General features: G+C 43.0%; 1 protein-coding gene across 1 annotated transcript in view; it reads right to left on the bottom strand.

Moving 5' to 3' along the window:
- The window catches only part of nrg3a (neuregulin 3a), a gene marked incomplete at both ends in the record, with an annotated part of 227,672 nt that overhangs the window by 72,033 nt on the left and 129,895 nt on the right, over nt 1-25,744 (bottom strand). The gene's annotated exons all lie outside the window — the stretch shown is intronic.

Raw genomic sequence — 25,744 nt, 5'->3', positions numbered from 1 at the left:
GGAGGATGTGTCAAGGACGCCGTGCACGATGGATGGCTCGTCGCTTATCTCCTAGCTCCGTGCCTGGCTCATCTTCTCCATGAAGATTCTGCATGTCATTTTCACACCTCTCCCCCCCCCCGCCTCAAAGCAAGTACGGTGCCAAAGACAAGAGTTTTTGCTTCATGGAATGCACAGGTGCACACAACAGAGCTATTGTACAGCCGCTGAAAGACAACAGCCTTCCCACGTCCATGTGTGTGCGTACTCCGATGGGGAAAAACAAAGCAAATTAAGGTGAAACTACTCCTCTCTGTTCTCCTGTGTTTTGTTTTTGATGTATATGGCAGTACGGTGTTACTTTGAACAATGACACACGGTGTGTATTTCAATCACCACATACCGCACCGAACAGTGTGTGTGAGACGGAGAGGTGGACTCTTTTAATGTGACGTCGCGCTGGAATAATGTGGGGGAATTAAAACGGTCTCTCAGCTGAAATGAAGCCACAGAAAGGCCAGGCTGCCATGAATTATTCAATCGTTGCTCAGCTATTCTTTTGAAGTGATTCACCTCACTGCTTTGAGACTGTCACATCTTAGTGCTGAGGACCATAAAATAGCCATAACTGACATTTCTCTGATTTGGATTGAGAATGAATGAATATTTCACCAGGGGACCACATGGCAGATAAAAATAAATGTATGGAAATAGATTGAAATTGGAGAGTATCAAAAGAAAATAAAAATTAAATAAAAGTTATATGGAAAAGAACGGATAGGTGTATATATATATATATATATATATATATATAAGAATATCCAGTGCCTTGATTCAGGGAAAAACAAATAATCATTTTGGTTTGGATTCCTGCATATTCAGTAGCTCAACAACTTTTAAAGGTGCACAGATGAATTCAAAGCACACAAAGCCAGAGCCTTGTGTTGTTAAACCCAACAGGTTGGAATGATTTTCCTTATCCTACCATAACCCATCCTATCCCGACCTGCACTACTCTACCTATGTGACCCTGGCCTGCCATCCTATCGTACCCTACTCCGACCTACTCCACCCTGTCACACCCTACCCTACTGTATGCTACCCTATCTCTTACAAGTTACCTACCCCATGCAAACACATCAACATAATATCCTCATTATTCCATTAACATATTCTGTCTCCGTTCAGCACAACATTAAGCACAAACGCGAGTGCTTCGGGAACAAGTCCAGATCAGTGACATAGAGCGTGAAGTGTTTGCCAATGGCTCCATCTCTTATCCTGCCACACAGCTGGGGAACATTAAAGGACCTCATTGTTTGTGCCCTGGGAGGCTTAACAAGCCTGGCCAATGGGATCGGCAAGGATGCTGCTTTAGGAGCTATAGGGCACAAGGATCATGCTACCGCCGTGCAGATTATGGAAATGGAGCGGGAAATGTTTGCTTCTGATTGTCTGTACTGGTGTTATGCCATAACCGAGAGAGAGGGAGAGCGAGAGAGAGAGAGAGAGAGAGAGAGAGAGAGAGAGAGAGAGAGAGAGAGAGAGAGAGAGAGAGAGAGAGAGAGAGAGAGAGAGAGAGAGCGTGAGAGAGAGAGAAAGGGGAGCAGAGAGAGGTGTGGTTTTCATGAAAAGGGAAAGACAGAAAAAGCCTGGGTCTCATTGGTTAATCACTTCTTTCCTCTCTTCTTCTGCCGGTTTGATTGTTTCCTTGAATGTCAATGAGCTGCCACAACCGAAAGAGCCAACATAAAACAACATACCCTCCACCTATGTAGGTGGTCTGTTAGGTATGTCTGTTAGGATATTTCCCCAAAACCCCCCAAATGTACACATCAAGTTCTTCTTTTGATGGACTTGACACATTATTCTTGTGAAGGGAGAATAATGTCCGGGATGAGGACGTGCGCGCACCGGGAGGGCCTGAGAGGGTCATTTGGAGGCCGGCGGTACGAGGGAGCATTCTTCTGTAATCTGGGGCCTTGTTCCATCATAATGTCTCCCACCCTCTGAAGTTGAAATGCGCTAGAGTCACTTTCAGATGAGCGTTTGATGCCAGGGGCCGTCGTGTTCGGAGAGAAAATCACATAAAGAGGGTTTTGTTTAGGCCTACATCGTTTCAGAAGAGTTCGTTTTTGAAGTATTGAAATAACTCTGAGATATTCTTTCATTGGGCAAACTGCCCGAGATATTATTCATTATTTCTATTATTTATTATTCATTATTTCATAAGTGGGTTGCGTCTCTATATCTGTGTTCACCTTATGTAAAACAACCTATACACTTGTATATGGACCTCCTTCCATACGGGATTTGTTCAGCCTGTTTTAAGCAGACCTGCAGTGATTGTCAAAGGCTGCTCTAAGTGTAATCGTGCATCACGTTGTCATGGAAAACTGTTACGCAGGTGAAATATAGATCAGTGAAAATCACTCACATGCATGCACACACATGCGCAAAGGAGTTTTGGCTTATTGGTATAACAAACTACCCAAAACCCGTTTGTAATGTATGTGTAACATGTTGACCTTGGCAAATACAGTAAAGAGAAATGAGCATGAGGAGTCCATGAAAGGCTAATGAGGAGATGATTTGATGCTTTTGCTCATTACCAAGACAGGGACAACGAACAGGGCTTGACATATCAGGCTAGGATGGCATGAAAGTGGATTAGTCTTGTATGCTGCCATTATTCTGGGCACTAAGTCCTCTTTAATGCCGGAGCAACACACAGGCTTAACACTGTGCTTGTGTGTGTGCGTTTTCTGTGTTTTTTTGGTGCGGTGTGTGTGTCAATTTGAGCATGTGTTTGGCCCGATGTGTGTGTTGAGTTTTTTCTTGGGTTCAGACGTTGTCTTGGTGCAGTATAAGTGTGAGTGTGTGTGTGTGTGTGTGTGTGTGTGTTTTTGTGTGTGCGCATGTGTTTGTGATGGAATCAAGGTTTAAGGAATCTGTTCAACTTTAATACGGGGTTAAGCTTTTATAAAGAAGTGACTCACGGCCATCTCTAGTGAACAACAACAAATGAGAAAGGCTGGAACTCCAACCTCACAATCAATGTTACACATCACCATTCCAGTGTGTTCGTCCGTCCAGCTCTATATGAACGTCTGTGAGGAGAGGGGGGGGGGGGGGGGGAGAATGAGACAGAGAGAGATAGAGCGAGAAAAATCAAGAGAGAGGGGAGCTAGAAGAAAAATATCCACCCAAAATCATAAATATGTCAACAAAGTCATGATGAGTGATCAGTGTGGCAAGATTATTCTGTATGAAACTAATTATCATTCCTGGTATTGCTTCTCTCCCAGTGGTTCAAATTCTGAATTGCAAAAGGCTAAAGGCTATAGTTCAATCAAGCAAATGCAACAACAACAACAACAACGACTGTGATTGCCTTAGTTTAATTCATATTTTATTATTACTACTATTATTAGAGAATATTACTATGCATGTTTGTATACAACTGAGTTTGCGCAGAGCTGTCATCGATTCCACTGTGATATAAAGAACCAGCTTCTCTCTTATGTGTTCAGCTATGAATTATTAAAAGATGCCCTGAACCCCTAGAATCCCACCTGCTAACTGAGCCACTTAGATTTAGATTTTGTGTTAACAAGTGCCCAACTTGCACCGTAAAATAAAATGATAGACGAGCAGCAAATTTGAATTTACGGCCTGGATTTATGTCCCAGTATGTCCCCGGCTGTGAGATGGCAACCCACATGAAACATGAAAGCCACACTAAGAACACCTAATCTAGCCAATTTCAACAATAAAAAACACGACCTTTGATCTTAAACCTGTCAAAACCGCTGTCCCTCGACTCCCCAGGTCGATCTGTCACAGATTGGTTTGAGTTTATTGCCCCCGACAGTCAATATTTACTACATATTGTGCGGTGTTGTGTATCTTCCCACCACCCATGGCCCTGTATCCTCCTGCAGGAGGAGAGCTGAGATTGACCGACAGGTTGCAGTTGTTCTCGAGGCCTGAATAAATAACCATTGTACATACACACATGTGGCAACATGTTTGTGTGCTTTGTGTATTTTTCCTTTCCCATGTTTGCTGCAAGGTATTTTCGTTCAGCCAAGCTCACACACAAGTCAGGGGAGAAATTACATGTAGAAACAGGCAGGAAAAACCAACAGGATTTAAAAAAAAAAAAAGGGCACGGTTGAACTGAGAACAGCCTTGTTCAGTTTTTATTAAGTCATACATGAACAAAGCTGCAGCCAACCAAACACTCTCCCCTGGTCTCCATACCCAATAGATTACTTCCCCAGAGACAGTGTTGTAGTCGAGTCACTATGCCTCGAGTCCAAGTACGGTTTGAGTCGAGTCCGAGTCCAGCACTAAAGTAAGCATGCTTGCTGTTAGTAACAACATGTATGCTTACTTTAGAGCTGGATGGTTTTCCACCAGCAGATGTAGCGAATGGAAAACAGCGATTGTATCAAAGGTAGCAAATCTGTATGAAGTTGGCACCCCCCCTTATCCCCCAAATGATTCGAAAATAGGTTAATATGTGATTGCGCCCTTACTCCATGTACTGTGGTAGTAGGCGACCAGTATTATCCTGTTGACAAAGTGTTGCATGATATATGGTAACGTGATGATGTCACTCTACCAGACTAGTGTGTCTAGTCAGGCTGAGCGTTGTTGTTGCATGACTGAGCGGCAGACAGCCGTGTATTCTGTATGCTCTTCTGAACGTTGAATAAATATGCCGTACGGCTAAAGTGAATACTGTTCGTCTACTTATACTCCACCACGCCAGCAACGAGGAGTCACTAGTTTTACAGCTGACAAAAAAAAAGTTTGTGCTCAAACCGTTTATTTAAAAAATAAACCCTCTGCTCTGACATCCCATTGTTCCAACCATATAGGCTTTTGTGGATCACCTACCATAATCTAAGATCTCAATAATCAAGCCGATTAAGATTCAGATATTTGCTCCACAGCCTGAGCTCCGCTGCCGGGGCTCCGCTGCCGGGGCTCCGCTGCCGGGGCTCCGCTGCCGGGGCTCCGCTGCCGGGGCTCCACGGCCGGGTGGTTGGGGACCGCTGCACTAGCCAACTGTCATAGCAGTTAAAAGCAAAACGGACAATCTTCGGGGCATTGTCTCCAGGCATTTTGGCGCCGTAAAGTTGTTTGTTAGTTTGTGTGTGAACATGACGTGACGTTACGCGCGATGTACGACATGGAGCAGTAACATTCCCTTGCACTAGATATTAAAATCATATACCAAATTATAGCCTAGTGACATTATACAATTATAGCCTAATGACATATAAAAAAAAGTCGAGTCCTGGTATTAATTCGCGAGTCCGAGTCCAAGTTCGAGTCATTCAGTGCTCAAGTCCAAGTCCAAGTCACGAGTCTCTAAATTTAGCTCATGAGTCGGACTCGAGTACAACAACGCTGCCCAGAGACTGCCGGCGCGTGCAGGCGAAGGCTCAAGGTGTCTCTAGGTCACCATGGAGACACCTTTCCTTCCTCCTTCCAGTTTCTCGCCGATGGCAACGCCTGTTACGTGACCGGCGCTCACCTGTGACCTCTGACCTGCGTGAGGTGCTCTCGATGGGGTCAATCAAATGGAGTTTGATTTATGGATGCGCGGGCTGCTCACCAACGGCCATTGGGGCGCAGCGCAAGAGGTCTAAGGGTCAAGTCATTGGGACGGTCTGCGGAGCTTGACCTTATCACGGAGACCACCGGTTAGCCCTTGTGTGTCGCACCAGGCCGATCAGCGGGGCTCGGACCCACACTCTTTCTAGGGTCCATAGGAGTTCCAAGAACAAATCATAGACAAAGAACCCAACAGAGAGACAGAAGGTTTAGAGAACAGAGTGAGCGGAACACATGCAAACAGAGAAATAATGCAACGCATGAATGGATAAAGTCTGCGGCGTAATTATATAAACAATATGCGGTTGAACTGAATGTTCAAATCCAATAGATTGAGCTGTTAAAAGACAGCTGAGGATGATGGATGAACAGAGTGGACAGCAATATGCGATCTGTGACCTTGAACACGTAAAATGCATACATTTGAGCATCTGCCATAATCAATGTGGTGTGCATGGTACCTGGAATCTCAATACAAGTGCAATGGAAACAGTGTTGGTGTGGAGTGGACCTCCCCTCCGGTCTCTCTATAGCCTTACTGTGGTCCTCACAGCCCCTAGAGCTGACCATGCACTGCCTGTCTTTAATGTCAGTGGCAGTAAGTCAGTAAACCCGGTGTGTATTAAAGGTATTGTAGGCAATTCATGTTAGAAGCATTATTCTGGTCATTTTTGTTGACATTTATATTACATTCAAACAGCAATCAATGAATTGAATGCTGAGAAATCTGTGGCTGTGGCAGGCCTGTAATCAGCATGTCTACCCACCTACATAACCCTGCACACACCCGAGTACTGTATACCCAGACTTCATAAAGTCTAGCAGACCTATTGTTGAAGCTAGCGCGATATTCCTGGGTTCCGTGCAGTGTCTTTGGCAGGAGGTCTGAAGGGAGGGGTGGGATTGTTTCGGTTGGATAATTTCAAACTCAAACCAACTGTAGTTGTAGGATTCTTCCTCTTGACATATTGTAGCAATTACTGGGCTTTCACTTTTTGATGAAGTTAAGTAATATTTTTCACTTAAGGAGACTACCCTTAATTGTGAATAAAGGTCATTCACAATGTCTAAATAACATCCAAGGCATTACCCATGATGCATTAATGAAATCCGCACAGATGACTCTCTCTCTTTCTCTCTTTTTTTAGGTTTTTCCTTTGGAGAATGACACCATTACACAATGGAGCGTAATGAGAAGAGGCAGAAGCAGCAACACACGTTAGAAGCAAGCATGAGTGCTAAGTACAGAGACTGCTGCAGTTGAGGATATCAGTGTTTGTTTGTTTGTACGTAGTCTCCATCCAGAGGGTGTTGACCATTGTGTGTGGGCCACAACGTGGAAGTGCTCAAGAGAGAGAAGTGTGAAAACAGTAATTTAATCAATTCCAGTGTCTCACTGCCTGACTGGCATGCCATGCACTCTGGGTGTCAGGGCTGCCCGCTTCTTTTGTAAAAATGTCCATGCCACGAAGACTGAGGAGCTTTGTGTGGCTTGCGTTTCCTCAGCGGGTGGTTTGAGGTGTGATACAGGACTTCATCATTTGTGTTGACATTCTCGTTCTCTCCAGCTCTCTCTTTGTTACTCTCCCAACTTGCATAAGTGGTACATCCCATGATGCAGCGAAGCATTCCGTGAGTCAACTTTCCAATCGTAATCTGTGTATTTTTCGATTTTGTTTACAGTACGTCGCAGCCATGAAGCGTTTTGCATCACTTGGCTGTTGAGTTGGCAGAAGGAAGAGTGTTGACTACCAAGAACAAGAACACAGAGACATGCCCAAGTCAACGCGGCACGTTACTTGCCATGTTCTGCTGTCTGGTCACATCGTCCTGGTCTCTCTGCAAATGTCACCGTCTTTTTCTTTTCAAGTACACTCCAATCCCGATGATGTAGCAAAGTTAGTCATCACTGAATGAAATAGCTCGGATTACTTTGGAAAGTGAAACTACATGCACACTACACTAACTAACCCAACGGCATAGGCTCAATATGGTCAACCAGTGCGCCTCTGTTCCTTTAACAACTCACCCTGCTGGTGTCCAGGGAAGGGGGGGGGGTGCTCCTGAGCTGAGTTATGGAACATCACCTTGGCTGGCCAGCAGAGCATCCCAACCCTCTCACGTCAGGGGATCGGAGTTGTTGCAGAGCTAAAGCATTGTGTTGCATCTATTGACCCAACACGAGCAAGGGCACTGTCTTCTGTACACCACCTTATATCCGTATATACCATGCAAATATTCATCGGGAACGCATGATCAATCAACAGTGCCCAGTGTATAATCTATACACAGGCTTATCTCAAGAAGGACATGGATATGAACCTATGGTAAATGGTTCAGTGTAAGTGATACATCCACATGCTTACACTCGCGTCTCAAAATGAACATTAATTATTCATTAGATAGGAATGGCACAGCGTTTAATTGGAAGCTCTCCAATTGTCACACTTCACTTCCCCACAAACACCAAAAATTAAGCTGCAGTGTTGCATAATTCGTTTTCTGGTTCTCTTCTCAGCCACACATGAAGAGTGAGAGACGGTGTTGATGAATGTCAGTGGAAGGAGACTCCTGGGTGAGAGAGAGGCATGGGACTGTCTGGCTGAGAATGAAGAACGGTACAAACATGTAAAACTCCACTTGTTGGTAGTTTGAGAGAGACGCAAAAAAGGTATCAGAAATATGGAGCTGATGATGAAATGCAAATGAACTCTCGTTGCCTCTTTGGATTTAAAAGCAAGCAAAAAACTTAGGAAGGAAAGACCAGGAGAAGGAGACAGTGCTGCAGTATTATTGGAGCTCTGGTTGTGACAAAATCATTTGGCTTACTCTGAAAATCTAAATGAATGGAGCAGCATTGCACCGGCACGTAGATGAGATGCATCATCGTTTTGAAGAGTGTGTTTATCATCAGTATCTGTTAACACCATCCATCCATCCATCCATCCATCCACCCAGCACCTAAAATGACCAGTAAAAGTACCAGATGTTTATGAATACAACGTTTATGACTTTAGTCATTCACTTCTGATCAAGTGAACTTAATTCATTCAAATGCCAGGGCTGAAGTGGTCAGCTTCTGTTCACATAACACACAAATTAGTCTAGATATTAAGCCAGAGAGTAGGTACACGGTAGATTAACTCATGTTCATCTACTATCTATTAACTCTGTGCAGCTGAGCAAAGCAAACATGTGTTTGCATGTGCGTATATGTGTGCGCGTGTGTGTGTGTGTGTGTGTGTGTGTGTGTGTTGCGTCTCAGGGGGGCCGGGTGGGTCAGTAACTCAGGCAGAGATGAAGTGTTTCATGAGCAGTGTGATAAAGTTCACACTGGATTAACCTTGGCTTGATCGATCACTGCACAGCGGCAGACATTAAAGCCCCTCCCCATATTGGACAGAATCAATTATACCCCCATGATCAGCTTCATATCCTAATGGAGCTGTAGTCAGAGCAGAGAGAGAGAGAGAGAGAGAGAGAGAGAGAGAGAGAGAGAGAGAGAGAGAGAGAGAGAGAGAGAGAGAGAGAATGGAGGTTGTCCACAGGGATTGGCTGAGCCATTGGGTGCTACAAAAGCAGATCTATCTTTTTTAAATTATGCTATTTCACAACATTTTGCCACCAGTCAAGCTATACACTCGATAAAAAGTATCTGCAAAATATTAAAGAACGATTTGTGCACAAAATATGAAAGCTTTAAAATAGCCTTGTTAAGAACAGCCATCAATAAAAACAAAAAATAAACAACGCCACTCTCGCAATAAAACACATTTGGATTAATGACAATACACCAGTGTTATATGTGTCTATGCGTCTGCCCTTCCCTCTCTCTGCCGTCGTCTGTCTATCCTGTTCACCCTTCTCCTAACTTACTCACCCCTCGTTTATTTTCTTCACACTGAGCGCTCTTTCTCCCCCTCCGTCATCTCTCCTTTTTCTCCAGCCCACCTATTTCCTGTCATTACTTATTCATTAATCATATTTATTGGAGGCTCCTATTCCAGGCAGGATCGATGTCTTATTTACACTGCAGGCGCCTGGCAGCAGCTTATGGATATCAGCCCCGACCCCCACCAACCAACACCTATAGGGTGAGATTAACCAGCCCATAAACGCTTCGCCGATACCGTCATCAATAACATTTGTTTAGAGCTCAACTGAGCTCGGGAGGAACACATTAGCAAGGGAAGTAATATTGTAAAACTGCATCCTTCTTTCTCTGGTGTTTATTGTTTTTATTTTTTAAATTGCAAATTGAATAGCGCTCAGCAATTGTGTTGAATGATGCACTCTTGTGCACAATGCACAAGAGTGCATTGTGCTGAGCCCAACGGGTTTGTTAAGTGTATTCTTTTTTAAAGACAGAATTATGTAACACATTTTAGAGCACAACAAGCCAAAAGAACGTCAACAGAACCAAGTCCCTTTCATTAGGCTGCTGATGTTGATGCTGACCCAGACCAGACCTAAACAGGTCCTGGTGCCATAGAAACGTATTTCCTTTTCAGTTGGCAATCCTTGATGAACTAAGATTTGAATCACTACATGACAACTCGGTCAAGACTTCATTCATTTGTTTGACGTATGTTCAAAACAAGCCCATAGGTTTAGAATTTGTATGGCAGAACCCCTAAAAGATATCCCAAAATGCCACAATAGGTCGTAGCAAACATGTTTTTACACATACTTTAAGATTGGATTCATACAATATGGTAATTTTGTTTTATTTTATGATATACTATTTATGTGTTGAATGTGAAACGACTGCATTTTTTATGTTCAAATAACCCACTCCTTTTATGTAATATATATTTCATATAGGTTTATGTTGGCTGGCAGTAGGGTTGCCATACATATTATAGCACTGGGGAAAATTCCGGTATTTTGAACATTGAGGCCTCTTTCTGGGTTGTCTAGGATGAAATAGAGTGGTTGACACCGAAAGTTTGACTTACTGTCTCGGGTATTTGGCTCATTTAGAATCGTCCTGCCTGCTTCAGAATGGCTGGCTACGGGCATTCACAAACCTGTCCTTAAAACAACCCTAAAAGTTTGTTTTCAGAAATGTGCAACTCACCGAGTGGTTAGTGGTGTTTGTTGATGTTCCAAATCAAGTATCGTAGCCAAATACAGTTTCTGTCTGTTATTTGGAATTTTGTAAATCCATTGATTTCTGTTGAAAGACTCAATGTTGGCTGTTTACTTTTGGTTGTAGTCTTTTCGCTTGGTTCTCTGTCTCAACAGTAGGGCTAGAACCGAGCGAAAAGACTACAACCTTTCCAACCTTTCCCTTTCCATTTCTGGTCAACAAGCAATGAGGCTTCCAACAGAAATCAATGGATTTACAAAATGCCAAATAAAACACGACAGAAACAGTATTTCACTACGATACTTGATTTGGAACATCAACGAACACCACTTACCACTCGGTAAGTTGCACATTTCTGAAAACAAACGTTTAGGGTTAGATTTGTGAATGCCCGTAGCCAGCCATTCTGAAGCAGGCAGGGGCGATTCTAAATGAGCCAAATACCTGAGACAGGACCAATAGTCAAATGTTCAGTGTCAACCACTCAATTTCATCCTAGACAACCCAGAAAGGGGCCTCAATGTTCAAAATACCGGAATCGTCCTTTAATGACCTACTTACGCCACTTTCAACGTGCCATGTCTTATGATGGTGAAACTGACTTGTCTGCGTTATTCAGCTTACATCCAAAATGACTGGGGGTCGATCGGAAACTAGGAGGCTTTGTACTGTCGGTGCTACAGGGTACCGTGGCTAGCACAGTGAGACCGTGGCTAATATGGTGAGGGCGTGGCTGGTATGTTGTGGCCGGGGGCCGTGGCTAGTACGGTGAGACCGTGGCTAATATGGTGAGGGCGTGGCTGGTATGTTGTGGCCGGGGGCCGTGGCTAGTACGGTAAGGCCGTGGCTAGTACGGTGAGGCCGTGGCTAGTACGGTGAGCCCATGGCTAGTACGGTGAGGCACACACACACACACAGATAGACACACACACACGCACACACACACACCTCTTTTTTCACCTCTCCCTCTCTCTTCCTGTCTTTTGTGTCAGTTTGGCGCCCGTTTTAGCAAATAGAAATATCTCTGTCCACGGCACTCGACCGTTAACAGCCAGTTGTAGCCATGGGCAACAATTTGCCATGATTTCTAAGGCGACCAAAGATTCCCTTCTCCCTTTCCCTTTTCTTCCTCATCTTTTCCTCCTGGCTCGATACCAGGATTCAATTACTCCCATATAATCACTTTTCATCCCCCAGGCTTGACGACTTCCCTGGTCAGACAAAAACCCTAATTACTCCCTGACCTTGACTTCCTCACTTTCCTTTCCTCTCTCTCTCTCTCTCTCTCTCTCTCTCTCTCTCTCTCACCATTTCACTCTATCGCCCTCTCTCACGTTTTCTCTCGCCCGTTTATAGCTCTAGTTCTCACACTTTATCTCTCTCTGTCTCCCTCTCACAACCTTGTTTTTCAAATGTGTTCTTTCTCTGTCTTTTGGCCTGTTAAACAGCCTCGTACTGATCAGCCCCTCAGGGCGCAGCTTGTCCAGACACATCCTCCAGGGATTGCATTGTCAACATTTAGGTGTGTGCCCTGACACCTACAGCCCATCCAGAACCATTTGTACACATAAAGAACAGTCCGCTCGTGGGGATATTGACAGGCTGGCTGCGTGTCGACACGTCGCCCAGCCCTTGTGATCACACCTGCTGCTGTTTCCCAGGCAAATGCTCAAAGTTGAGTTCCATTCAATTGCACACCATCGTTTGAGTACTGTTAAGAACAGTAATTGGAAATGGAAAGCTGTCATGATCTCAATTAATAGTGATAATACGTCACTCGCTCTGAGATCATAAAGAGACATCCATAGATGAAGCGTAGCAGCAATTCTTTTGAAAACACGGAGGGACAAGTGGCAAAGGAGGAAAATGCTTTGCGCTGGTTAGGGGGTACATCACTGAAAAAAGGTTGAGAACCACTGCATTAGATGATATTGAATTAAAAGATTGTCTTCAGCCACACACAAGGGCAGATTAATTTCAATGAGGCATAAGTGGGACTGACAAGCCTGTGTACACGATGTAATGACCCTCCCATGAAACTTGTCACTTTGCAGTAGGGGATAACCCAGAGAGAGACAGGATCCATCTGTGATTAATCCTGACGGCCCATGACTGCGTGTCACAGCCTTATGCTTCTGATCTGCTGGGCGGCAGTGGTCTGGATGTAAAAAAGTCTGATGCGTTTGATAATGAGCTAACGAGCATGGTTCTGTTTGGTGTAAACACCGTAACCAGGCAACAGCGGACTCGTGTCTGGTTCCATACAGAGGCAGGTGTTGTGGTTTTTTAAGACAGACGGTAGAGGTGCAAGGTTGTGGTCATTACAAAAGCCGGCGTACTGAAACTCGGACCTACTGAAAGACACGGGGAGCTGCATTATGGGGAGGAGGAGCTTGGATTTTCATTTGGTGCAATACGTGTCCTTCTCTGATTTTGGTCGATATGCATAGACATAATCTCGCCCCATTTCAGTACACATATTCACAACATGTATTGATAGAAAAATGATCAAATAGAAAACACAAACAAAAACCCATAGTGATGGAGGTGGTGTTGTGATGGACCAAACGCACACGTCAAAATCTACTCTTTGGTTTTGAAATGTATTATTTAATAGCACACCTTCAAGAGCTCCCAATTAAAAACAATACCTACCTGTGCATCCCACGCACACAAAAAAAAACAGGATCAAAGCACGCCACTCACTGTTTGAATGTTCTCTGTTGCACTTTGTGTCTGGAGAAAGGCAGAGAGGGGGGGCCGATACAGTGAATGTGGACGTGGCTGTGTTGCCAGGTCAAGCTTTGCCCAGGCGATGCACAGGCAGGCCGGCTCAGAGCCAGTCCTCTGGGATGGAGGACGTGGGAGCGAGGCAGAGGGATAACAGGAATCAGCAGACAGGCCGCTGAGCTCGCTCAGTATGCACCCACCGCCACGGAGCCGTGCGTGTCTGAGTGGGGATGCACGGGTTAGGAGACTGAGAAGAACGAGGGCGACATTTGCCGAAGGCCCTCTCTGGGCCAGACAGACAATTCTGTTGTTTCATTATTTGTGTTTTCATGTGTTGAAGCGTATAGCTTTCTCTTTGATGCTTTCATCATGAAGCACAACCATTCAAGTCGTGTTTTACACTCATCTCTTACTCGTCCGTGAATCCACAACCACACTGACGTGGATGTGGACTGTGTTTGGTGACCGTGTCAGCCTCATCCTTCTCCACGCCCTGAGCATCTCGTTGTGGAGAAACACTTTCAGAGTGTTTTGCTATTTATTTAGCATGTTGTTCACGCACCTTCATGTTGTTCCTCTTAGTCAAGGAAACATGGGCATAAATATAAACGTTGGCTTCCAAGCTCGACAGAAAGATATGGTAGTGGGCCCCATACTGATAAACTGATCTGTCTGTTTTTGATCTCTGTGTATACAGTCCCTTTCATGCTTCCCTAATGAATTGTAACCAATTACTGGTGCTCGTTCTAACTGGTTGGGAGGACTCGGACTGTCAATTCCTCCTCCACAAGGGTGAATCCAGGACCATGGACAGCAGCCCGTGAAACTAGGTCAAATAAGCAGAAGAGTTCAGTGCAGCTGCAACTTGATTGGTAATGAACACCTGCCAATCATGACCCACAAATACTCTGGCAGCTCAAAGGCCAGGACTGGCCTGTGTTCTCCCAGCTGTGAGTACAAAGTCCTTACTTAGTCCTTTGGTACCCACTAATTAGTTTGAAATTAGAACCACTCAATTTGGTTGCGCCACCAATGTTATGTCCTAATGAGCAACAACTTAATAATGAGTAAGTTGAACTTCAACTTGACAACATCCCCCAAAGGGTTTTCAGGCTTGTTGTGTATTGATTGGTGACATCTTGGTTGTAATTTGGTTGCGCCACCAATGTTATGTCCAAATGAGTAACAACTTAGTGACGTGCAAGTTGAACTTCAACTTGACAACAACCAAGATGTCACAAATCAATACGCAACAAGCATGAAAACACTTTGGGGGATGTCTACCCCTTGTTATTATAACCTTAATAAAGCCTGTGATTGTTTTTTTGTCACACTCAAGTCAGCCTTATGGATATCAAACTACCACACTATGTACATGTACCACGTGTTTTGATTTAGATCCTCCGTCTTTCCATTTTCATGCATGATATAAATAATGAATAAAAAATACCTTTTGCACTGAGGACAAGGCTCACGTCTATTTCTAACACCGGCAACAGTGGCAGAGTCTCCCTATAATGAGTTTAACCTGAGTTGCCGGTAGCAATAGAAAGAGACAAACAGCCTCCAGGTCCTTAGAGTTTTGTGTAAGGTTTTTACAGCTTCTTCGACAAAACATCTGTTTACCGCTGTCAAATGTCAAATGTCAAACCATCTGAGACCGAGTTATACAACTACTATTCACCCCGTCGACGCCATTCACACCTGCGTGTTTCCATGTGCTCGGTAGGCAATGTAGGAATGTGTGCCTTTATATATACCCAAGTACCCTAAGCTTAAAGATAATAGAAAAATACTTTTCATAACGACATGACTGTAATCCGAGCTGTTGGTTCTGTTGGTGTGGGTGTTGTTTGTTTGTTTTTGCATTTGTGTATATGTACACACAAACCCAATAATAATGCATACATTGAGACAGCATATTTGTTCATCATAAGCTACATATATGCATCTCTGTGTTATTATAAAAAATATGTGTTTTACAATGAACCCATTACATTGAGGACAGGCCTTCACCAGATTGATCTTTTATTTATTGATCTTACAGGTCCTTTTGCACCAGGTAGGGCCTAGGCATTTTGCTCAAGGGTGTCTACAGGCAGGTTGCAGACATTGGGTATCTTACCAATATCATTTTGGCTTAAAAGTCGAACACCCTGGACACTACAGATCCCTATGATACGTGTACCTCGAAAATGTTTGTAGAAACCACCATGTCGGTCCTATTTCTTTTTACCGAGGCATCACAATGGGAAACTATTTGTATTGAACACAGTTGCCATCATAATTACTCTGTGAAACACTGGCAGACCCTGTCTTTAGTCCTCTGTCTCCAGCAAACACATCGTGATATATAACTCATCCCGGGGGCTAATTCCAAGAAACGTCTGCTTCTCTCCGTCTGCTGTCCCCATCGCAGACAGATCTGCCCTTTGTATCTCCATAAGCCCCCCTGCTGGGCCTTAATAGGGAGCCATAAAGTTACTTTGTGGCTCCAATAAAACCTTCACACTTGTTCTTAAGACCTAGCCCTTCCCCAGATCCTGCAGCCGTAGACACCTCGGCACATTAACCCCAGTGTCTCATTGATTGGGTGTATATTCTGACACTTTCTTCCGGTCACATTATACGTTTACCTTTTTTTTCCTGCACTGACTTTCATGTTCAAATAGTGAAGGATTCTCCTGAAATTGACTGCGGATGCAGGCAGGAAGGCACTGCAACCACATCCACGCATAAAAATATGTTTGGTTTATTGTTTTATAGAGACCAGCGATATTTGAGACGTTGACTTCTCGCATCCCTGCTAGAGAATCTGGCCTCCAAACATTCAGGCTTGGACCATAAACTCTTGATTTATGCTTCCCATTTTTGGCATATTTCTGAGTGCAAATTGGCAGAGAGCAAAACAAAACCATTTACCACCTTTCTGATCCTCCTCCTCCACTGAACCAAGATTGTGAGCCCAGGAAAATAGCTTTTGTTTTGGGGACGAGCACTATGCCCTGATGCCCTCCCTCTTTAATTAGTGAGGAACAGCTAAGAGCTAAGAACAAGCGGAAGAGGAAGAGGAAGGAAGAGAGAGGGAGGAAAGAATATACTCAATTCCTTTTTCAGGGCCAGGTTTTTCTAGAGAAAAAAGACACATATTACAACCACCACTATAGGGAATGAAGTAAAAAATATTTTTGATGTAAGAACAACGACATAGGTACTACTAATAAACACGGCAGGCTGGATGGTGAGCCCCCTGAGTCAGGTGGCTGGTCAACATTGCCTCTTTACTTAAATGTGTTAATAAATGACATTTTCATCCATGTATTATCTGCCCAGGTAGAAAATAGAAGTACCACATGTCTGATGGAAGGGGACATTGTCTATTATCAACATGAAGGAAATCAAGTTTGCAAGAGACATGTATGTATGTATTATTAATGCTTTAGAAAAATAAACATTTGAATAAGGAAGATTATAATATCTTCAAGCCTCAGGTGAACCCTGGGGATAAATGGATGGGGATTTCTCGATTTAATATTTAACAACTTCTAGATCTCTCAAATACATATAAGAGTCACAAACACTCTGAAATCGACTGGAACACAACCCAGAATACAGAACACCCACTTCTCTATTCATGTGCAATTAATGTGTGTGTGTGTGTGTGTGTGTGTGTAATATTTGCCTTGTTGTGAGACTCAGGTTGTGCTCCAGTGATGTGAATAGCACTGGTGTTTAACACAGACGCGTTCCAGCATCCATCAGATTCATTGTCACTGTTTAGAGTGAAAAGTTTCTATTCTTGTCTGCTTCTGCTTCTGTCAGCCAAAAAACAAAATCATTGATGTCTCCTAGGTCTTTATGCCTAATGAGATGTGGTACAAGCCACGCATACACAAAGAGACCCACACTCCCGCAAAATGTTTCTCTGGCAATCAGTGGAGCGTCTTCACACATGCTTGCTCAGTCAGTCACTTGTTCACATGCTCACTCACTCACCAAACACCATCAGATGTTCATTGTTAGTAACGTTGGACACACAACGTTTTAGACATTTCACACACACACACACACACACACACACACACACACACACACACACACACACACACACACACACACACACACACACACACACACACACACACACACACACACACACACACACACACACACAAACAATGGCAGGCAAAAAGGATTACAACTCCTCATTGTAGACATGCATTGATTTCAATCAACATGAAATTCTGCTTTTAAGCTTTCATAAATTAGCTCCTCTTGATCCACGCAGACAGTAATTATGAACCTTCTTCACCCAATCACTGATGACCAAAGTCATGGCGCTGGGACTTCACTTCACTACACACACACTACACACTATGTAGACTGACAATATCAGGTGTTTAATACATGTTCAATTCAGCAATACACTGTAGAGTAGACTAAACATGACCTTGTTCCATGCCCTGGTTAATGTAAATTAAATGTGTGTTATTCCAGGTCTCCATCTATTTTTCTTTATGTTCAGTGTGGCTGATTTACCAATAGATAATATTAATTTACCTAATAAAATACAGACGATTGTTGAAGAATGTTAATTCCATATTAATGCGGTCCGGTTCTACTAGACTAGTGGCATCCAAATACTTGAAATAATAATTGAATAAATCCAGATTCACTCTGGTAGTAGTCTAATATGCATAACCGCAGATTAAACCATATTATGAGGGGTCAAACAATACTTCGGCACGACTCGCTTGCAAAGGCATTAGGCTCTTATGAAGATGTTGTACATTCAGGATGAGTCTTGTGTGCAATTGGACTCAACGGGTTATTAGTGAGGTTTCAAAGGAAGCCACACTGTTGTTATCGTGTTTCATCTCTTTCTTTCTATTCTTCAGCCTGATTTGGGGTAATTAACTCCTCAAACAGTTTTGGGGTATAAGCACCAAATCGAGGACAAAAAAGTGGGCCTGTATCAGTGCAGTGCAGCGCGCAATTCCTATGATTTTAATATTTGTCTATCCTTTTCAAATAGATATTTTAATCTTGTTATTATTTAATATGCAAAGTAAATGGGGCAAAAACGCTCAAATCAACCACTCAAAACTTAAACTCCTGAGAGTTGTCAAATTAAAAACAGAAATTGCCCAGAAATCCTCAAACGTGGTATTCAGGACTAATTTGACCGGCTGAATCTTTGTGTGTTTGTGATATGTGTGTTCCGCGGGAGAAACAGACAGATCCATCCATAGACACAGGGTTAGTGGTGCATTATTGATGACAGCCAATGAAAGTTAAAGGTTTTAGGACATTGTACATTCACATCTATTCGTCTGAACGTAACAAGTTAGGTCATTGTATAGTTGTATTCATAAGTGCATGTTTGGCCTCGAAATATTATATTTCCTATGTATGTTTGTTATCTCATAAGTCGTTAGTAATGGACCAACATTTCTTGCCCCCAAAGGCTCTTGGAGTAAGCTCAATCAGTGTTGATGATTGCAAAGAATTATATTATATTAGAAAGCCTTCAGAATATTACGTTTTTTAATTATTTTATTCAATGTTGGGTTACCCGTTTACGTTTTGTTGAACTTGTTATTTTTTGGGGAATAAAACCTCCACCTTTTCATCCCTCAGCTCGTGTCTCTCATGCCTGCTTGGTCATCCTTGACAGGCGCAAATATTCAATCAATCACAAGTCTGCTTCAGAGCTGCCCAGGGACATATCATTTGGTAGGCCTATCAAGGACATCCCTCTTAGGTCATGTGGAAAGGTTGTTAAGATAGCTAAATACATTCATGTCAATTTAAAATGACCAGGTCGTTGTTGCAGGTGCTCACCGAGCCATATTTTATAATGGAAGTCAATGGGGAAAAAATGCTGTCTTCAAGTAAGTACACTAAGTACCACTTTGAACACAGGGGGCGCTATAACTCCCAATCAAAGTTAAACAATCAGCGCCATAATTCAATCAACAAAATTTTGCTTCAAAGTGGCTCACAGCCTTGAAACGCTCATTATTCTTAGCATGTTTTCATACTCTTGGAAAATTGGTCAGACGACGAGTTGCCTCATGCAACTCGCTTGATTAGCAATGCGAAAACAGGATCCCAAGATCTTGCTTTCATAGGGTGTGTTTAGAAAATAAATATGTAATTTATATTAACGTATTATAAAACACATACATAATATATTGATGACATTCCTATCAGCGCCATCCTGAATGAGAAATAAAGGTAGACAAAACGTGGTGATCGAAGTGTAAACAATGTTTAGTCTACAGCGTATTTCTGAATTGAACATGGATTTAATACCTTATACCTGGTTGAAGAAGGTTAATACTCACCGGTTGCAAACTTCAAGAGGATGAGCTGTCATCAAAACTGCATATTTATTGCTCTATTCAACACGTTAAATTGCCGTCAAAAGTCCTGTATTTTACGTCATTGTAGAGTTGATGCGAAATACGGCTTCTTTAAATACTAAAACAGCGAATTCTGCGGCGTAATAAAATACAACAGCGTAAAATACAACATTGTAAAATACAACAGTGTAAAATAATACAGTGTAAAATACTACAGCGTAAAATACAACATTGTAAAATACAACAGCTAAAATAATACAGCGTAAAATACAACAGCGTAAAATACAACGTTTTGAAAGCCTCAACGCCCCTTTAACACAGATCAAAATCAATACACTTCTATAATGAGGCTTAGTTGTGACCCTTTTGGCCTCTCCCCCCCCCCCCCCACACACACACAGACACACACACACACACACACACACACACACACAGACAGGGCCGACGGACCGGGGGTGTAAGGGGGACAGGGTTGGGGGGGCCCAAGGCAGAGGGGGGGCCCATGGGAAATGTGAATTTTTTATTTTTTTTGACTGCTGTGACTACTCTGTGAACACCCCTTTCAAAAAGTGCAAACTGGTTCAGTCCACACAGCTGATTTCACCGCGAATCGCACCTTGTTTACGGTGAGACTTTTTAATCTGGATGGAGATGCGGATGAAGATGTCACAGCCACAGCTTCAATAAATTGAAGTCTGGCTCTCAGAAGCGAAAGGTGACGAAAGACGGGGAGAGAAGACAAAATTGAGGAAGTCAGGTTCTGACTAAATTATTTTCTAAGAAAGGTGAGCACAAACGTTTAAACACAAGATGAAACCCCATTCTTAACTACCTTCGTTATCGTTGCTAAAACGAACAGAGACAATCCAAAGCAAGAGCAGACAATCAGCTACACTTTCACATGATGAGGCCTTGGTTATTAAGGTAAAGGATAAATAAAGTGTAGGTAGGCTAATATTGCAACAGCAGGCTACTGATTTGAAGCAAGCTAATATTAAATTAATACTAAACCGTTTTTAGGCTACATGACAAATAATATGGCATGTAGGCTAGTTAGCCGCATACGTCATTGCATTACAAAATGGGGGCATCAGGACTTCTTGTATATATAGGGCCCAGAATTTGGTGCTACACCCCTGCACACACACACACACACACACACACACACACACACACACACACACACACACACACACACACGCAGGAATGATAAGCCTAATGGCTCTCTACAACCTTCATTAGCGTTGTTATTATTATTCTGTTTATCCACACACTGTTAGGCTTTTTGCTGTATTTTAATGTCATTCAATGAATCCAATTCTAACCATAGCTGAACCGAAACCACAAAAGCTTGTGGTTTTTGTTATTTTCCTATTTCACACCGTTACCTCGACCCCTACTTTATTTATTTTTTATTTTTTACTTAATAACAAACGCTGCATCAATGCTGTTTTTAAATTGTATGTATCTACCGAAATGATGAATTTACAAGATACATAAATCACTTGATATGAATAATGAATAATTGAATAAATATATATATCGGTTAGGGTTAGTAAGTAAATAACAAAGGCCGTAATATGTGGGTCTGGTCTTCATGCTATGGAAAGGGTTCAGCAATACATCCCTTACTACCAGGCTCCATAGACTCTCACCCGGTTAATCTTTTATTGGACATGCTAAACAGTGATTTAAACGCACAGCCAGATGATGAGACGACCTCTAGATGTCAAAGTAGCCTTTCCTAGGATGTCATCATTTTAATGACCATGCACAGGATCTGAAATGAGTCTTCATCCAATATTCATAAGCAAAGGTGCTCAATTCTATCTTTTATTGAGTAGAAACTATCTAAGCAGTCAAATAGTCAAGAGAGTATGTGAAGGAAAATAATGTGTGTGTGTGTGTGTGTGTGTGTGTGTGTGTGTGTGTGTGTGTGTGTGTGTGTGTGTGTGTGTGTGTGTGTGTGAATGCATGTGTATGTGTTTATCCGTGAGAATACTACGTATTTGTGGTGTGTGTGTGTGTGTGTGCATAGTGTGTACAGGGCTGCTGCTCCCAATACGCAGAGTACGCAGAGCGCATAGGGCCCCAAGTACCTGGCGGGGGCCCCCAAAATTAAGGTTGCTAAAAAAATATCATGATAATTATTACATTATTACATTACAAAACATATATACATTTGTTATGCACAGGCCCACCGTTGTTTTTTCTTAATTGTGTACCCTATCACTCAATTCGGGCAAATTACATGTTTTTACCTAATATATAAAAAGAGTCACCCCCCACTTCCCTGAAATGGTACAGCCTTCAAAGCGCTGGTCTTTTCGAATCAGAGGCAGAGAATCCTTTCTCAGGGCAGTTTTTCTAAACTGAAACTCATTAAAACATGTCTACGGTCAACAATAAAATATTTCAATTAGGACAATGCTGCACTACTCAGGTAGTTTTTGGGTGTGTGAAAAATAGTGTGCATAATTCTTTTTGTTCATCTTTGGAGCCTGCAGTTGTTATTATATTGTAATGCTGCTGTTAAGAAAGTTATATATATTGCTTAAATATTATTCATATATTCATTTATACATTACTGATGGTGCTGCTGTTGAGGCTGTTATTTTGATACTCTATGATGACATGATGTGTGTGTGTGTGTGTGTGTGTGTGTGTGTGTGTGTGTGTGTGTGTGTGTGTGTGTGAGAGTGTGTGTGTATGTGTGAGAGAGCGTGTGTCTGACCAGTAGAAATGTTGGTTGGCAGTATGTGCGGGGGTCTCCATGCGGATCAACATGTATCCACCTCACATGTCTCAGTAAGCTGGTCCCTGTTAGCCAACATGGATGACACATTTGTATGCAATGTGTGTGTCTTCATGAATCCTGGGTGCATGCCTTCCATCTGTCTGCATTCATTCTGTGAGATGTTTGCCTGAGCGGCAATTTATATAAATTTGTGCAGAGGGGGGGGGGGGGGAGTTTAGTGGCGCATGCTTACTCTTGTCTTATCGCAGAATCTGTCAGAGTGACAGGGGGATGGATCTGCCAAGTCAAGTGGAGACAACTGTGTTTAGTCTTCAGGCTGTGGTGGCCTTTCCAATGGGACACCAGGCTGTCACGCTATTTAACCTATATGGGCAGCCTGTTGTTTGTGGCTCACAGGTTGAAGACCATCAACGGACATGCTTATTATTGCAGAATCAGCCTCGTCACCTCCAGAGCAATATGTGCGCGCTCTCTCTCTCTCTCTCTCTCTCTCTCTCTCTCTCTCTCTCTCTCTCTCTCTCTCTCTCTCTCTCTCTCTCTCTCTCTCTCTCTCTCTCTCTCTCTCTCTCTCTCTCTCTCTCTCTCTCTCTCTCTCCTGTATCTTCATGTTTTATTTTACTCTCACACACGCATTTACTATTTCTCTGTCCCTTGCTTTACATCTTTCACATGTGTTTCAACCCGTTTACGTGTATTTCTACATTCATCTTTTTTCTTTCATATTGTATTAGGGGTGCTTTGGCATTGTGTATTATTAATTAAAATGTACTGAAGATATGTGTTATAGCCACTGAATAACACTTACCCCCTTTGGGCTGATAATAAATTATAGTGTTGGTGAGGTCAGCGCAAAATGTCTCACGACTTTTATTTCTGCGCCGGTATTCATTTGGAGACCGCCAATCTTGTGGAGAGGAGAAGCCCAAACTCCACTAGTTCTAGGGTGGAAAAGTGGCATTATTTGCATAATTTTGCATCCGATTAACACATCAAACCTGCTGACTTGAAAGGGATGCCTTGATTAGGAAAACCACAGAATTACGCCTCCTTCCTCGTCTCTTTCATACTTCCTCTCACTCTGTTTTTGCTTCTCTCTCTCTTTCTCTAACCCTCACTCTCATGTTTTACTTTCTACAGCATCACATTCCGTACTTAAAAGAGACTGTTTATATGCATGTTGTGGTGCTGTGTGTGGGTCTGTTTGTGTGCTGTGTGTGTCTGTGTTTGCGGCTGTGTGTGTCTGTGTTTGTGGCTGTGTGTGTGGGTGTGTGTCTGTGTGCTATGTGTGTCTGTGTTTGTGTGCTGTGTGTGTCTGTGTTTGTGTGCTGTGTGTGTCTGTGTTTGTGGCTGTGTGTGTGTTGTGTGTGTCTGTGTTTGTGTGCTGTGTGTGTCTGCATTTGTGGCTGTGTGTGTCTGTGTTTGTGTGCTGTGTGTGTAGGTGTGTGTCTGTGTTTGTGGCTGTGTGTGTGTGTGCGTGTGTTTGTGTGCTGTGTGTCTGTGTTTGTGGCTGTGTGTGTGTGTGTGTGTGTGTGTGTGTGTGTGCGTGTGTGTGTGTGTGTGTGTGTGCGTGTGTGTGTGTGTGTGTGTGTGTGTGTGTGTGTGTGTGTGTGTGTGTGTGTGTGTGTGTGTGTGTGTGTGTGTGTTTGTGTGCATCTGTGTTTGTGTGCTGTGTGTGTCTGTGTTTGTGTGCTGTGTGTGTGTGTCTGTGTTTATGTGCTGTGTGTGTGTCTGTGTTTGTGTGCTGTGTGTGTCTGTGCTGTGTGTGTGTGTGTGTGTGTGTGTGTGTGTGTGTGTGTGTGTGTGTGTGTGTGTGTGTGTGTGTCTGTGTTTGTGTGCTGTGTGTGTGTGTCTGTATTTGTGTGCTGTGTGTGTGTCTGTGTTTATGTGCTGTGTGTGTGTCTGTGTTTATGTGCTGTGTGTGTGTCTGTGTTTGTGTGCTGTGTGTGTGTGTCTGTGTTTATGTGCTGTGTGTGTGTCTGTGTTTGTGTGCTGTGTGTGTGCGTGCATGTTTTCCATTTCCTTCAGGGTGTACAACATTTTTAAAGCAGCTTTTGAAATACAGCGCAAGCACTGTTTCTGGGCACACAAACATACAACTCACCCAACCGTCAACTCAGCAGCACACACAAAACACAAAAACACACAAAAGCATGTCATGCCAACGCGTTGTATGTTTAGTGCCAGAGAAACATGGTAAGCCTGTGGCAGGTTGCTGGGCAGAAAGTCCTCCTCCACAGTAGTTACATGGAAACCAATTTGCTGCATGTAGCCGTGACCCTGCTGTAGCTAATTAGACAGGACACATGGAAATAGCCCAATAAGCTAGCTAGCTAAGCCTTCAAAAGAACTGGCGGGGGTCGATATTCATGTCACATTTTAGTTATTCAATCCCGTAGGGGGAAATGGTTAGATGATGAGGTAATTTATTCAGAATGTGTACTAGATATTAAATACAATGTGATAAAGAGTTAAATATAACTGTGGAATTTTATTAATTGCGTCACTGGATAACTATAGGACGCTTTCTATGGGGGTTTTACGATAAGGAAAAACACAAATCATCTAGATGAATAAGAATACATTTCCCATCAGGCACTGAGGCGAAATCATAAATTAGGGTTGCATCTGGCTGTACCTGTGCAATGGCAACCTAACCTTGATCTCAATACGCAGGCACACACCCCACACTCACTCTCTCTCACACACACACACACACACACACACACACACACACACACACACACACACACACACACACACACACACACACACACACACACACACACACACACACACACACACAATGACCTGTCCTTGCAGTGTTTCTACCTGCTGGAAGCATCTGATTAAAAATGCAGAAGCAGGTCATTAAGGCTTCAATTGCAGCTAATTATCTGTGTGGTAATCACACACTGTGGTATCAACACAGACATACTGACAAGGAACTGCACTTTGTGTCACACACACACACACACACACACACACACACACACACACACACACCACACACACACACACACACACACACACACACACACACACACACACACACACACACACACATCATAGGACAGCATTAATATGCTCAGATAGTACCAGATTGATCCCTGATGAGAAAAGTATATGGATACACTGACACAGACACAGGCTCACTCGCTCACTCACTCACTCAATCAATAGCTCACT

This window comes from Micromesistius poutassou (genome assembly GCF_964030765.1).
Source record: "Micromesistius poutassou genome assembly, chromosome: 7".
Lineage (NCBI taxonomy): Eukaryota > Metazoa > Chordata > Actinopteri > Gadiformes > Gadidae > Micromesistius > Micromesistius poutassou.
This window is presented reverse-complemented; position numbering and strand designations above follow the sequence as displayed.